This window comes from Triticum urartu, chromosome 1A (assembly GCF_056163025.1).
Source record: "Triticum urartu cultivar PI428250 chromosome 1A, HENAU_Tu73, whole genome shotgun sequence".
Classification (NCBI taxonomy): Eukaryota; Viridiplantae; Streptophyta; class Magnoliopsida; order Poales; family Poaceae; genus Triticum; species Triticum urartu.
This window is the reverse complement of record NC_141873.1, coordinates 139,544,414-139,560,730: the sequence shown is the minus strand read 5'-3', so window position 1 is coordinate 139,560,730 and position 16,317 is coordinate 139,544,414.

The window sequence follows — 16,317 nt, the reverse complement described above, 5'->3', positions numbered from 1 at the left end:
TGCGTATGATAGCGGATTCCTATCACAGCGAACACATGCATTGTAACCATGTGCCGTTTGCCCTGACATAGTGCCCAAAGCCGGATAATCATGGATGCACCAAATTATAACAGCACGCAGAAAGAAATCAGCTGGTGGGCTGCTATATAGGTCTCGAGTGAGAACACCCCTCCATAGCTGTTGAAGTTCCTCCACAAGAGGCTCCATGAACAAATCAAAATCCTTTCTAGGACATTTTGGACCTGGGATGAGCAAGGCCATCATGTAGTTTGATTCTTTGGTGCAGACATTTGGAGGCATGTTGTAAGGGATAACAAGCACTGGCCACAAGCTATATGTGGCGCTCTGGTGGCCAAATGGGTTAAATCCATCTGAAGCTAAGCCAAGTCTAATGTTTCTCGGGTCAGCAGCAAACTTTTCGTGCTTCTGATTGAAGCTTTTCCACTCACTACCATGTGATGGATGGCTCATTACATTCTGATCTCTGTACTCCTGGTTCCTAGAATGCCACAATACATCCTCTCTTGTTTCAGCATCATGAAACAACCTCTGCAATCTTGGTGTAATTGGAAAATGTCTCAGAACATTATGAGGAATCCTCTTCACAGCATCGCCATCTTTCCATCTTGATGATTCGCATTTCGGGCATTCACTTAAGTTGGCATAATCCTTACGGAATAGAACACAATTATTCTTACAAACATGGATCATATCATATCCAATTCCAACTACACGAAGGAAATTCTTCATTTTACTGTAGGTGTGTGGCAGCTCAAATGCATCTGGGAAAGCTTTGCAGAAAGCAGCCAACATCGCATCGAATGATTTGTTGGTCACCCGCTCAGATGTCTTCACCTGAAGAAAGGTGACCATAGCTGAGAATACTGACAGCTTATTTCCTGGGGTGACAGCCATGTTGCATTGTTCCAACATGCAGGCCCACCGTTTTTCTTCTGCGGGTGAAAGTTCACGGAATGCATGAGCATTTCGTAGCATTGTTTCAATGTTTGTCAAACTCACTGGCTCTGCCACCACCTCCTCCACCTCCTCCTCCTCCTCTTCCACCTGAGCATCAGGCAGATCAAGATGGTGATTTGCTCCTTCCACGTAGTCAATAACATTGACGTTCACAGCTTCACCATGATGAACCCACCTAGTATAGGTGACCGACATCCCATACAAGTGTAGATGATTTTGCACAGTTGACTGGGGTCTTGTAACTGAATTCATACAACTGCTACACGGGCAGAGCACATCTGATTTCGGACCACCGTACTCAGCTCTAATAAAGTTCATGATGTTTTCAACCCCCTCTACATATGCAGCGGAGAATCTTTGAGCAGAAGTTATCCAAGTCATTTCCATCTGTTAGACATACAAATTAGTTCTTCTACTAGATATTACAGAAAAAACATATATGCTTTTTATGAAGTCCGGAAGAAAATACCTAGGTCGATGTCTAAAGCTATGGCAAGATATTTGGACGAGCAGATCTAAGTAACGAAATATATGTAAAGCTAATTCAACAAATAGATTTGAGTGCTAAATTATGGCAGGCTGTTTCAGCAGTCAATGTGGCTGAGCACACAACCATCAAACTATCGAAGGCCATCGCAGCAACAAAGATCGAGTATAAAATGGTGTAGAGCTATTTCACCTAACAGATTGGCTACTAGACCATGGCAATCTACGTCACAATAAATATATGGAAGGATATTTTAGCAAATAATCGGCCTTGGCATGCCATCTTAGCTAAGCAGATTGAGTGCAGAACAGGGCAAGGAAGCTTCTTAAGAAGAGTGTATTGACTGCAAACTACTTCGGCAAACAGTGAGATTAACAGCGTCTATCAGCTAACATTCAGCGCTACACCAACATGCACGGGGCCTCAGTCTAGAATGCGCGTACCATGGGAGAAGCTGACCGTCGTGCGTCTCCACATGAACGTCGCCGGCGGTGGCGGCTCTGACCGCCGTGCGCCTCCACAAGAACGTCGCCAGCGGTGGCGGCGCGGCTAGAGGACGGCAGTCTACGAGAGCGTATTATGGGAGCGAGAGGATCGCCGTGTGTCCCCTTGACGAACCGCGGCACGTACGTATCGGCGTGGCGGGGAGGGCGGCTTTGGCGGAGCGAATGGAGTGGAGGGGGACATGGGCGGGGGTTTGGGGAATATTATTGGCTAGTTGGCCGAAGGGTGGTTGAATCTAGGATTTGGGGGAATTTTTGGGTGGGGGAGGATTTTCGCGCGGGGGGCGGGGGGAGTTTGGCGCATGGTCGGTTTCTCCAAGTGCACTCCCACGTGTCAGTGAAGAGGCAAGCTGAAGCGCGTTCCGTTTGCGTGAGCCGTGTGCAGGACCGAACGTGTGTGGGGTGCAATGCGACCGCGACAGCGGTGCTGTGAGTGTACCGCCTTTTTTCCTTTTAAACTAGGTGCTTCGCCCCCTCAAAAAAAAATTGTTGCTTCGCGCGATCCATCGATACTACTACTAGTAATCCGGTAATCACGACTAAACGGCGCGGCCGGGTCTTTTCCCGCGCGATATGCTGGGAGGTTGGCTTAGTTGGGTTTTTTAGGATGAGTAATGCTACACCTACGTAGTCCCAGTTACGTAATTAACATAATGTGAAACGTGTGAGCTGTTGATTGTAGATTGGGGGGAGGGAGGGGCCCACCACCATGAAAATCAGGGGAGGAGAGAGAGAGGCAATTTACGTTAACCCTTTCGTAGGTTCCCGTAGATGTAGAAAAATGTGAAATGCGTGAATGTGCATTTGCAGATAAGCCCTTCCCTCGTTCATCCTTTTCTCCCACAAGATCTTGATCTTCCGTGCAATGCACGGGCATCTTGCTAGTACTCCTACAATATACTTTATTATTGTGAAAGTTCATATACACCGGCCGAGATTAATGCAAACACGGCAAATTTTCATTACATTTCGAACTTTTATAGGACAGAAAAATAAAAGAAACCCGACCCTAAACCTATTCTACGGCGGCGACCGACATCCTCCATCTGCGATCTCCATGTACGGGGGCGGGGTTCAAGACCCGTGAAGTGAAGGTGCGGTCTCCGGCGAGGAAAAGTACAACACGGGAGACGGACCAGCCAGTTGGCACACCGTGCCCTGCCGCCTCCCATTCCCTACTCATCCACGGAGGAGTCCCCGACCTCGGCAATGTCGGACATTGGACGACGACAAGTAGGACGCGTGGCTGACAGTGCTCCTGTCGTCGGCCGCCAGCGTGGCCACCGCTTGTGCAGTGACTTGATCAAGGGCGGCGACTTGAGCGAGGGCGGCGACCTCGAGCTCCATCCCCGAAGACAAGCTCTCCCACAGAGCGTTCGCGCTTGCAGTCGTGGCGGATGTGGTGCCAGGTAGGAGGACGATGTGCTATGGTGTGGAGGTTAGCTGGGCATTGCCGCTTTAAGTAGCGCATTCCGGTGAGGCCAAGCGTCCTGGTGTGTCATTAAGTCACCGGAGTTGGTTCCTCGGGCACCAAGCCTCTTAACGACGGCATACGGATGGACGAATGGCATGAATGCGGGCAGCTGGCGCCGGATGGGAACGCACCGCGTGACGGCGCGAGGGACGAGGGTTTTTGGTGTGCCAGGGTAGTTAGTTGTGGTCGTGGCAACGTTGAAGATGCCCTTTGCTCACATGCGATCGATGCATGTCATTGAAAAAGCAAGACGACCCGGCATGGTCTCAGGTCCTGAGGATGCAGTTGGCCACGCTACACCACTCCGCGGATGCGTCCCGGTGCCCCGTGCATCCTCGACGAGCCGGGTGTTGGGGTGTGTTTGGATTGTGGCCAAAGTGCACCTTACCAAAAATTTTGTCATGACCCAAAGATTGGTCTTTGTTTGGATGGTTGCCATTTTTTTGAGGTTTTGGTCATGACCCAAAAATGGATGGTTGCCATTTTTTGGCATGCTAATGAACTCTAGCCAACTCTAGTTCATTTTTCTTGCCGATGTTGGCCAAATCATGGGCAACCTTGGGCACAAACCAAACATACTGTTGGTCGTGCCACAGCACTAATGCCACCCTCGGCACATTGAAACAGACCATATCTAGTGATGATGAGCGTGTCGCTCACCGCGGTTGCCGTGTCCAGAGGAAGTGCTGGAGCTGCGCCACATTGTTGGCCCCCACGACCCACATGAACGGTTGCTGGTGGCGAGGAGGTCATGGGCCAGATCCTCCATTGGACTAGTTTGCGCTACGTCGTCCCGACAGGTGTGCCCCACATGTTGGTTTCCCTGTTTTCCCAGCCATATTCGAGCGTCAGTGCTCCGCGTTGCACATTAGGCCTTTCACAATGTAGGCCAAGCGAGACAACTTATTGTTTATTTGAGCCGTTCAAGTATAATCATGTGGCGTTTGCTTATTTCTCATTCCTCTCCAACAATCTTCTCCATCAATCATGTCGCCCTCCGGTCAAGTCCATCCTCCCGCATGCCTCATTTGAACATTCCGCCGAGTATCATTCGCATGTGGGCCTAGACCATGCTTGAATTTCCAATGTTTATTTGTAATTTGTCCGACATGCATACAAACAAACGGTTCATTTGAAGTTTCACTTTGCCTCCACAATGTGTCGCTTCGCGTCTTAGTTTTGACATCCCATTCGGTTCATGCCCCGACACATGTTGACGAGATTGATTGATGTTCAGAGATCAATTGTGTGTCATGCAAGGAGATAAAGGTTTGGTATGTTTCTATGATAGAAATGACCCGCGGGGGGGAGGTATGTGGGGATCAGAGGGAGTATATTGTACATTCATAAGCGAAATGAACATATTGTACCCACCCTAGTCCTCTTTCAATCGATCTCCTGACCCCGAGATGAAATCGAGAGAGAACGAGTGGGGGCATGTGTGATACCTAAGGCGGATTCAAAATTTTGAACCGGTGATCATAGCATCCGCAAATCATATATAAAGGGTATTCAATGTTCGTTTCGTTTTTGAATGTACAATATACTCCATCCTATCCTTTCTAGTTTACATACAAGTTTTACGTGTAGTCAAAGTATCTCTACTTTGATAAAAAAGAATCAACATTCAACAACGCCCAATCAATATTGTTAGATTCGTACGAACTCCTAGATTTGTACTCGAGATGGTTTCCAATTTGTTTTCAACCACATGAATGTGCTTTTTCTCGCGCATGCTCTTCCTACTAGGATTTCGCCACGTATAGCCAGTCCAATAGTAACTTTTTTAAGCTCCCTGTCCAATAGTACTAGTGGAGTACTGACAATATCTGTACTAGAGTATGAAGTGCTCATAGTTGTACTCCCTCCTTCCATTTATATAGGGCCTATGTGGAGGAGAGAGATGTGAAAAAGTAAGGGGAGTGAGCTTTCATGCAAAATCCTAGCTATAAACGCATTCCTAGTTAAATACGTACAATAAATATGAAGAAAGAGATGGAGAGGAGATGGAAAAAAGTACTAATACAATAGCCAACCTTATAATTTTTTTGCGGGAAATAGCCAACCTTATAGCCCACACTACTGTATGAGTGCATATAATAGATGATGGCTATAGATGACATGGCGGTTCCTTATAGCCATCGAGTGGCTATATTATTAACCATGCTCTAATGCGTTTTTCAAAACCGCATTTGACTATTGACAAGATTAATAGTACATGAGATGTATAATGCGAAAATTATATCACTGGAAGCTCCTTTCACATACGTATCCCTGCCTTACCCTCCCTTTCGGTCACTTACTGGCGGACCCCATGCTTGCTAGGCCCCGCATGTCAGTTACTCAATGGGTTCGGCCACGTCAGGGGATCCTCATCCATAGTATACTCTCTTTGTTTTTATTTACTCCGCATAAAATGACGTGGGCGGGGGAGGGGGAGGGACGTCGGTTTGCTCTCAACTACGGTCCCACAAGCGAGCGAAAACGCAAGACAAAGCGTGTTCCATTCGATGAGCGACATGGAGGGTCCAGCGTGCCGGGCTGCAACGCGAACGCGACAAGAGCGATGTACAGTCAAAACTGATTGACCGGTCGTCACCGGAACCACTATTCACACCAGAACCTTCGCTGCTCGGCCTATGCCAGCCACTGCCCTAAAACCACACCTAATCTCCAGCCCATTCCCCCACCTTTCGATCCCCTAGCCCGCATCAAGCGTCCCCTAGTTCGCCGGAAAGCCATGGTACGCCGCAAGATCACGTACTACAAGATGCTGACGCCGGAGCGCCACGCAGAAATCACGGCGGCGGTCTGCGCCAGAGACCTCCGTTCCCAAGCTCGCTTTGCAGCGGGCCAATCCCCGAGTTATCTGGAGCCAAGCTACGAGGAGGAGGAAGCTGATCCAATGTTCATGGTGGAGGTCGCGTCGCAGAAGGCCCCCGATGGGTATGAGACGATGGAGGTCAACTTCGTGCCGGCGTCCGAGTCCCCGTGGTGCAGGCGGACCAGCGGTTCAACCTGGCGATACTAAACGAGGATCGGGAGGTAGAGGCTCCACTCGACGCGGAGCGCGCGCATGCCGCCGCCATCGAGGCTCTCCTGCAGGCGGAACCGGATGTCGTGGTTGTGAAGCGGGCGGCGGAGGCTCAACTTGAGGCGGAGCACGCGGATGCCGCTGCCATCGAGGCCCTCCTGCAGGCGGAACTGGACGTCCTGGACTTGAACCGGGCGGCAGAGGCTCAACTTGACGCAGAGCGCGCAGATGCCGCTCTCATCGAGGCCCTCCTGCAGGTGGAACCGGACGTCCTGGACTTGAACCGGGCGGCGGAGGCTCGACTCAACGCGGAGCGCGCGGATGCCGCTGCCATCAAGGCCCTCCTGCCGGCGGAACCGGACGTCCTCGACTTGAACCGCGCAGTGCTCTCGTCCGTGCAGAGCGCCCGCACGCTCCGCGTGAACGAGTAGCTGGGGGCCGAGGACAACTGCGGTGCGGAGACACACGTCGGCAGCTACGACTGGTTCGCGCCGGCAGCCAAAGACGACGAGGCCGTCTCGTTCCGTGAGCAGTGATAGTTTTTATTTATGTTGTTGTTTTTATGGATCTTTTGCTGTGTAGTAAAAACATATATTGTTATGAAAGTCGCCTGACTTGGGTCAGTCTACCATTTGAGGCAGTTGGATGAATATCCTACGTCTCCTAACCCTTCTTCCTCACCTCTTCTTCTTCCCCAACAAACCACCGCATGGGTCGTACGGATACTCCCCAACATGCAGTTGGATAAAAATACTCTATGAACGAAAACTATGTGTTAGCGGTAGGATGGCCGAGTTTGGTTTGTTCACATGCGACAGCACGTGTCAGTGAGGGTGCGTTCCCTTGGTTGGGTTTGCGGCGTGCAGGAGCGACTGTGCATGTGAAGGTGCGGTGCGCCCGCGCCGTGCAGGAGCGACCGTGTGAGGGTGCGGTGCGCCCGCGACAGCCATGCGCAAGTGTACCTCCTTTTCATTTTGAAAACTTTAGGCAAGCTTGGCAAAAATGTGTTGCGAAGTATGGCAATGCAAGGCCTAGACCCAAAAAGGATAAGTACGTAGTACTACGTACTAGGAGTACTAGTGTTAAAAAAGAAAGGCAGGGTTTTCCTTCGCGGGATTAATCGATACAAATCCTCGTTTCACGTGTCAATTAATGCGTATTTTTTTCTCAAAAGCCCAAATATCTAACCATCTCAGTCCTCATTGCTTGATTAATGCAGCGCCATGCAAACCAACCTTCTCACTTCCACATGCATGCAGGGGATATTAATGTCCTTGTTGCTAGTACGAGGCAAACCCCATCAATTTTGCCTCGATTAGTGTTAGTGGCCTTTTGCAAATTGTAATTTTGATATACTGGCCTTGTGTACAAAAAAATGGAGGTAGTAACTGTATTTGACTTCCTTCCCCATTGCGGTGACGTCGACGATATCTCGAACGTTGTGGTTTGGCGAAGTGCGTTCGACGGAGAACACCATTGAGGGAGACCACGGTAAGTCATTCGCAAGTGCCGCCTGCAAGCCGAGACAACCGCCTTCTTTGCATCCAGGAAGTTTGTTGAACCAAAGGACGCGTAAATGTACTAGTACTACTCATAGACAATAGCGTCGTCCGTCCAGCTTAGTGTGGTGAGATGGTTTCTCGAAGAAGACGATGGAGAAGCAGAGTCAGCGAAGAGTGAAATGGTGGTTGCTTCGTCCATGCTTTGTGATTTGACGCCTCACAACTTTGTGATTTGTGATAGAAGGGACAGGGGAGTAGACTCTGTCCTCTATATTGTACATGCGTCCAAGCACGGGAGAAAGAGGAGAGACGTTGCATTTTTCTATTCCTTCAATCAATCAATCAGGGAGCTTTGGTTCCATCCTTTTGACTTTGGCAACACCGTCCACAATGGTTCCCACGATGCCAAAAGCTATTTTCACATTTGGCTACACATTGTGGATGCCCTTGACCCTACCACTTGGTTTTGCTCCTGTGTGCTATCTATACAAATCTCAATTATATTGATCTAAAAAATTATAGAATCAAGATTAGTAAAAAGGAGGTGATTTTGCCGCGCGGGTAGCGGGGGAGGTTTCTTATTTTTAGGGGACGTTGTCCTGGCGGTTTGCTAACATGCGGTCCCACGTGTCAGTTCTTTACCAAGCCGATCTGCTTCCCACATGAGGCAGAACAATGGTAGAAGCAACACGTGGTTAACTTGAAGAAGATGAGGGAGAAGCGGATTCAGCAACGAGTGAAATGATGGTTGCTTCGTCCCTCCAACTTCTTTTTTTAGCATTATTACTTCGTCCCTCCAACTTAACTGCGGGAAAGGTGCAGCTTTGTGATTTGACGCCTCATTGCTCATTACTACGCCGGCGCCATGACTGGGTGCTTCACCCCGGCTGCTCTGCACTATATTCTGGTATGGCACGTGGAACCGGTAGCTTAATGCCCTAGATGTCGGCGAAAGGGGCTAGAATATTTATGAAAGCGAGCACTCCACTCTTACAACGGAGGAGTACACGACACGACGGCCCAGTGAACTGTCACTTGTACTGTATATAGTACTATAGTTTTGCTGTTTCGCACGATCCATCGATACAAACCCGATTAAACGGGAAAGGGCGGGATTTTTCCCGCGCGGTATATGATACTGGCCATACATTTCAAAGGCAATTTTAATGTATGCAAACTGAATAATTAGGTAACAATATGATATCTAGTAAAACTAAAAACACATATGATTTATTGTGTTAGAGTGTAGTAGTAGTGCTGTATTGCATAGTTGTTAGATGTAACATGCGAGAATGTGTAGAGATGTAGTTCTGGAGGGCCTATAGAGAGAAAAGCGTAATACGTTCACCGAACTTCAGAATAAGTTGATTACGGTCACTATATACATTTTGCGGTGATTATACGGTCACTTGCTCACGGATCAGCATCGGATTGCACTCTGCTGACTGGCCAAATAGTCTGCATGGCACCATGTTGACTAGTTAAATTGACCATGTTCCTTGTGGGTCCCACCTGTCAGTTTGCATAGGGAAAAGGTCAGATAAACACAAATTTACGCAGGCGCGATAAGACTCCACCCTGTGCACGGGAATCACCTGGTTGTGTATGTGTCTGTCAGGGCCTGATGTGTGCGCATGCACGTGTAGGTTGAGCACTTGAGCGTGAGAGTGTGTGTTGGCCATGTGGTGTACTGGTGTGTGCATGCATGCGTGCGTGTGTGCGTGTGAGTGTTGCGTGCGTGCGTGGCTGCATGTGTACGTGTGAGTTTTGCGTGCGTGCGTGGGTGCATGTGTTCGTGTGAGTGTTGCGTGCATGCAGTTCATGTGCATGTGTGCGTGTGTGTATAATCACCACACCATCTCTTGTGTGTTAAAACAGACGGCTCATCATACCAATACAAGGCTACCTTGTCCGTTGTGCCCGCGGTCATGACTTCGAACCACCGTCCAATATTTTTTTGTCGTTTGTTTTCATTCTTACTAGCAAGATGCCCGTGCGTTGCACGTAATATCAAGATGCATTTGTATGACTAGTTTATCTTGTGAGAGAAAAGGATGAACGAGGGAAGGCCTTATTTGCAAATGTGGAGAGGTGTGTGGGTACCTTTTTGCAAAATTGTCATAGTTTCTTTCCTATCCGTCAGATATAAATCGGACAGCCTATATTGCAGGATGGCAGGCACACCATCATCACCAACTCAGTTTTTTATAAGTGTATTTTATCCCTACTCTTATAAAAAGCATAGTCGGTGATGATCGTGTGCCTCCCATCCTGCAATATAGGCCGTCCGATCTATATCTAACGGATAGGAAGGAAACTATGGTAATTTTGCAAAAAGATACCCACACCCCTCTCCACACTTGCAAATAAGGCCTTCCCTTGTTCATTCTCTTCTCCCACAAGATAAACTACTAATACAAATGCATCTTGATGTTCCGTGCAACGCATGGGCATCTTGCTAGTATTTTATAAGAGTGTAGATGTAGAGTAGATACAAGCTGACAGGTGGGCCCGATGGTAGTGAGATAATGTGATGCAACACTAGAGGTGCCACGTGGAGCGTTTAACTAGTCAACTAGTCATGTCTTGAGCAAATACAGAGTTGTATGGTGAGCCCGTGATTGTATAATAACCACAAACCGTAAAATGGTGACCGTAATGAGTGGATTCTGAAGTCCAATGTACGTATCATGCTTTCGCTTCAAATACAATGATCGTCACTGTATATATCGCGAGAGAAAGATGAAACATGCGTGAATGTGTTGGGGGCTTACTTTTAGAGGACCTGGAGATAGTTTGTGTGTCTACGTGAAAGGGGCGTAGAGGGGGGGTATGCGATGGAGAGAGAAATGCTCTTCGTTTCTCTTTATTATGACTAACTTTATATATAGTATAAAAATATACAAATTCACAGTGCGGAATAAATATCATTGTGGGAACCATGCAATGCAAGCGTTCGTACTCCTCCATATAACTTTGTAATGTTGTATATATGTAGAAATTCTAAAACATTTTTGGCCACACTTTATTCAAAAGGAATGTTGTATGCGAAATAAGCGTGAAGAGAGGGCTTTTTAGATCAATGGGGTACGTGATGTAACATGTGTGAATGTGTAGTTGATGCATTTGGCAGGGCCTAGAGAGGTATGTGTGTGTATTACGTATTCGAGAGAGGCATGGATAGAGGGGCCATCAGGGGGGCGTGGGAGAGATAGCACAAGAAATGAGAGTGGTCTAGAGAGAGAGAGAGAGACGAATATGACGTCACGGCGAGAGATTCCCTTGAGTGTGTATATGCAAGGGGGAGTGGATAGAGGCACCAGGAGAATATATTTTGTGTGTGTGGTGACTGTGTTGGTATGTGTGGGTGTGAGAAGATAACGAGATGTGAGGGCAGAGGGTGTGTCACCACGTGAGGTCCGGTGGGTCGAGGTGAGGCCCTTCGTTCGGTTTCGTCCTGCGCCACATTGGTCGGCCCGTGACGCATTTAGGGAGACCCATGGATGACTAGTCGTACAAGACAAAGATAGCATAATTGTGAAGGACTCTATGTCCACTGACAAAGCCGGCTAGGATTTTTAACCCTAGGTTCTCGGACTAAGGTAACCCCTTTATCTCTGATATTACTATTGATCCAACCTAAATTTAAGGGGCAGCCTACAGAATGCTCTGCTAGAATCATACTCGTCGATTAGGAAGAGAGGTGTGAGACAATGCGTGAGAGACAAGCCTAAAGATAATGTGCGTACATGAGACACGTAGGCAGGTCTATGTATATAGAAAGGGTCGATGGGGATTGTGTGTGTGTATGCTTGCGAGAGGAAGAGTGCTTGTGATAAAGGTTAGTGAAAACAGTCGTAAATGGTTACGAGAGGGAGGGAGGGTTATATTGAGAGCATGTGTGCGAGAAAGGTACCTCGGGAGAGAGTGTGTGAGCATGTGTGAGAGACCACCGATGGAGAGTGAAACTACACGTACAAGACTGCTGTACACATTGATTAAAGATATAAATTGTATCCAAATATTAGGATGGGATCATGATATTTGCAATTCGCGTAAGGAACGGTCATTGATCCATCGGGCATCTCGATTCTATCGAATTTGAGCATGTCTATGTTATTATTTGACACAATTGATCCACATAATTAGTTTTTTGAATCCAGACAATTCATCGCTTTAGCAATCGAATATAAACGTGAGTATAGTTCATGTTGTGCGTGTAAAGCACATTATACATATGAAAGTTACACAATGAACATTATAAATAGCTACCTATGAACTAGCATACATTTGAATTCAACTTAAGGTGGTTTTAAAAAATCATATTCAACATGAAGTCCATTCAATTATTTGAATTTGATATCATGGCATTTGTAAATCATACCTAAATTATGGGGGCACCAATATTTGCTCTGATTTTGTACATAATGGCATATGTAGTCGTGTACAAAATAGATTCTAATTTAGCTCCTCCATTCCAAAATAATCATAGATATAGGATTTTCAAGTGTCAAAATTTCAAAAAGAAGTGGATAATTTAATGAGGTTTTCAAACATACAAGGTCAAATTTAACGTTGTATATTTAGGTCAATCCTCAAAGTTCAAGAGTACTCTAAACGTGAATGCTTGTGTTTCAAAATTTCGAACAAAGCGCCAAAAGAGCCTCTACTCGCCTGAAACCGCGTGAGACCAATGTTTGGTAGTACAAGGAAATTACTTTTCTAATAACTCCGACCCGTGAAACCAACCAGCCCGACGTCCAAAGGTCTAAACCGGGGTAGGTTTGTAGCTTCATCTAGACGCCAGGCAACCGCCTCCGAAAAACATTCATACACAATGGCCGCCTAAACACACATGCGCGCGGCCGAAATCGCTCCCGCCCACTATTTGGGACACCTGGGATTACCATCCTACCCCGACCCGCAGTAGGTCTGAAATATAAGAGGGGGGCAAAGTTTGCACCTTCCCCAAATTTCAAACAAGCGCGTCCCATCGTTTGTTCAAAAAAGCGAAAAACAAGCGCATCCCAGACCGAAACATGGTTCTCCCCCCTCCCCCCCCACCCACCCGTCCGATTCCCCATTCGTACTCCGTGGGCGCAAAAACTACCACTCCACCAGCCGCGAAACCCTGACGTCCTCCGTCCACCACCCCATTCCACCCATCAACCGCCGCTCTCCTCCATCACGCCGGAGCCGATACCCCGACGTCGTCGTCCAGCGTAACCTCAACCGCAACGCCCTCCATGGCTAGTAGTTGAAGCCGAGGCCGAGCCGTCCATACCTGAGCCAGTTCAACCACGCCGTCCTGCGCCTCACCGCTGCCGCTCCAACTTCGCCACCCTCCACCGCACCGGAGTTGTTCCTGCTACGCCGTCCTTCGCCGCCTCGGATCTTCTTCTCCTCCGCCGACATATGGCCACGGCAACAAAGTCAACAATTTGGCCATGGGTTCGTCCAAGCCTGCACCCTCCAGAACATCGGTTTCCCCGGCAAAAAGAAGAAGATCGGCGCGACATGTGGAGGCGACCACACCGGCAACCGAAAATGGTACTCATCTTCCCTTATCCATGCAAATCTTATGTGTCTTCTTGCACGATATTCATCCCACAGAAGACATTAGTTGACCGCTTCTTCTTGATACTAGATGTTCCTAGTAACTCGGGATGCACAAGGTTTCTCCTCATATACTATTTCACCTTAGCTAGAGGTCCGCCGCCCCCCTGAATTTCAATTCCTGGTTAGTTGATTCCCAATTAACGGAAGCATTCCCCGGCGTAACAGGCGCTAGTCTGCCTATTACACTGGGCAAGCAGCGCCTCGGTGTTTATCTTAGGGGCGTGTGGGGCCTAGAGCTACTGGCGCCCGATCTGGAGGTCGGCCGGGATTAAAGGGATGGCCTGGGGGCGCTGCCAAGCATGGCGGTAGTGTGAGGTCGAGGCGAGGGTGGGGCGCGGAGGCAGGGGTCTGGGCCAGTGGTCGCTGGCGGTTCGAGAAAGATCGTCAACAGTGGCTGGCGGGAGGTAGACGAAGGCCATCTGCCCGTTCCTTATAGATCGGACGGTTCATTAAAAAAATCGACTGACCTATTTATTTTCAGTTGACTGTTATCTTGATATGGCCACATGTGGTGCTGTGCTGGAGTAGTACCTGCATTTCCTGTGCTCATATATTACAAAATCATATGGAGTAGAATCTAATTTTGTTTGCCATGCAATGTTGTAGAGCTATCATATGTCTCCTTTCCTTTATTTTTCAGCCACCTGGTATCTGCTACTTTTACAGTGCACTAGTTCTGCACACACTTCACCCATACTGAGGGAGTCCTAGATTAGGGGGTGTCCGGATGGCCGGACTATACCTTCAGCCGGACTCCTGGACTATGAAGATACAAGATTGAAGACTTCGTCCCGTGTCCGGAAGGGACTTTCCTTGGCGTGGAAGGCAAGCTTGGCGATGCGGATATGCAGATCTCCTACCATTGTAACCGACTCTATGTAACCCTAACCCTCTCCGGTGTCTATATAAATCGGAGGGTTTTAGTCCGTAGGACAACATACAGAACAACAATCATACCATAGGCTAGCTTCTAGGGTTTAGCCTCTCCGATCTCGTGGTAGATCTACTCTTGTACTACCCATATCATCAATATTAATCAAGCAGGACGTAGGGTTTTTGTAACACCCCGGATATGATTTACCTAATATGTAATCCAACTCTTGCCGTTTCCTGCGTTAAGTTATTTTATTTTCTCGGGTTCGGGTTTTTGTCTCCGTGTGTTATTATCATTGTCATGCATCTCATATCTGAAGGAAATATGCCCTAGAAGCAATAATAAAGTTATTATTTATTTCCTTATTTCATGATAAATGTTTATTATTCATGCTAGAACTATATTAACCGGAAACATAATACATGTGTGAATATAGACAAACAAAGTGTCACTAGTATGCCTCTACTTGACTAGCTCGTTAATCGAAGATGGTTATGTTTCCTAACCATAGACATGTGTTGTCATTTGATTAATGGGATCACATCATTAGGAGAATGATGTGATTGACATGACCCATTCCATTAGCTTAGCACCCGATCGTTTAGTATGTTGTTATTGCTTTCTTCATGACTTATACATGTTCCTATGACTATGAGATTATGCAACTCCCATTTACCGGAGAAACACTTTGTGTGCTACCAAACGTCACAACGTAATTGGGTGATTATAAAGGAGCTCTACAGGTGTCTCCAAAGGTGAATGTTGGGTTGGCGTATTTCGAGATTAGGATTTGTCACTCCGATTGTCGGAGAGGTATCTCTGGGCCCTCTCGGTAATGCACATCACATAAGCCTTGCAAGCATTACAACTAATGAGTTAGTTGCGAGATGATGTATTACGAAACGAGTAAAGAGACTTGCCGGTAACGAGATTGAACTAGGTATTGAGATACCGACGATCGAATCTCGGGCAAGTAACATACCGATGACAAAGGGAACAACGTATGTTGTTATGCGGTCTGACCGATAAAGATCTTCATATAATATGTAGGAGCCAATATGAGCATCCAGGTTCTGCTATTGGTTATTGACCGGAGACGTGTCTCGGTCATGTCTACATTGTTCTCGAACCCGTAGGGTCCGCACGCTTAAGGTTTCGATGACAATTATATTATTAGTTTATGAGTTTTGATGTACCGAAGTTAGTTCGGAGTCCCGGATGTGATCACGGACATGACGAGGAGTCTCGAAATGGTCGAGACATAAAGATTGATATATTGAATGGCTATATTCGGACACCGAAAGTGTTCCGGGTGATTTCGGAGAAAACCGGAGAGCCGGAGGGTTACCGGAACCCCCCCGGGAGAAGTAATGGGCCATATGGGCCTTAGTGGAGAGAGAGGGGAGCAGCCAAAGGTGGGCCGCGCGCCTCCTCCCCCCTGGTCCGAATTGGACTAGGAGAGGGGGGGCGGCGCCCCCCTTTCCTTCTCCCTCCCCACTTCTTACCCCCTCCTAGTAGGAGTCCTACTCCTACTCCTACTAGGAGGAGGACTCCTCCTTGGCGCGCCATAGGGGCCGGCCGGCCTCCTCCCCTTGCTCCTTTATATACGGGGGCAGGGGGCACCCCTAGACACACAAGTTGATCCACGTGATCATATTCTTAGCCGTGCGCGGTGCCCCCTTCCACCATAATCCTCGATAATATTGTAGCGGTGCTTAGGCGAAGCCCTGCGACGGTAGTACATCAAGATCGTCACCACACCGTCGTGCTGACGGAACTATTCCCCGACACTTTGCTGGATCGGAGTCCGGGGATCGTCATCGAGCTGAACGTGTGCTAAAACTCG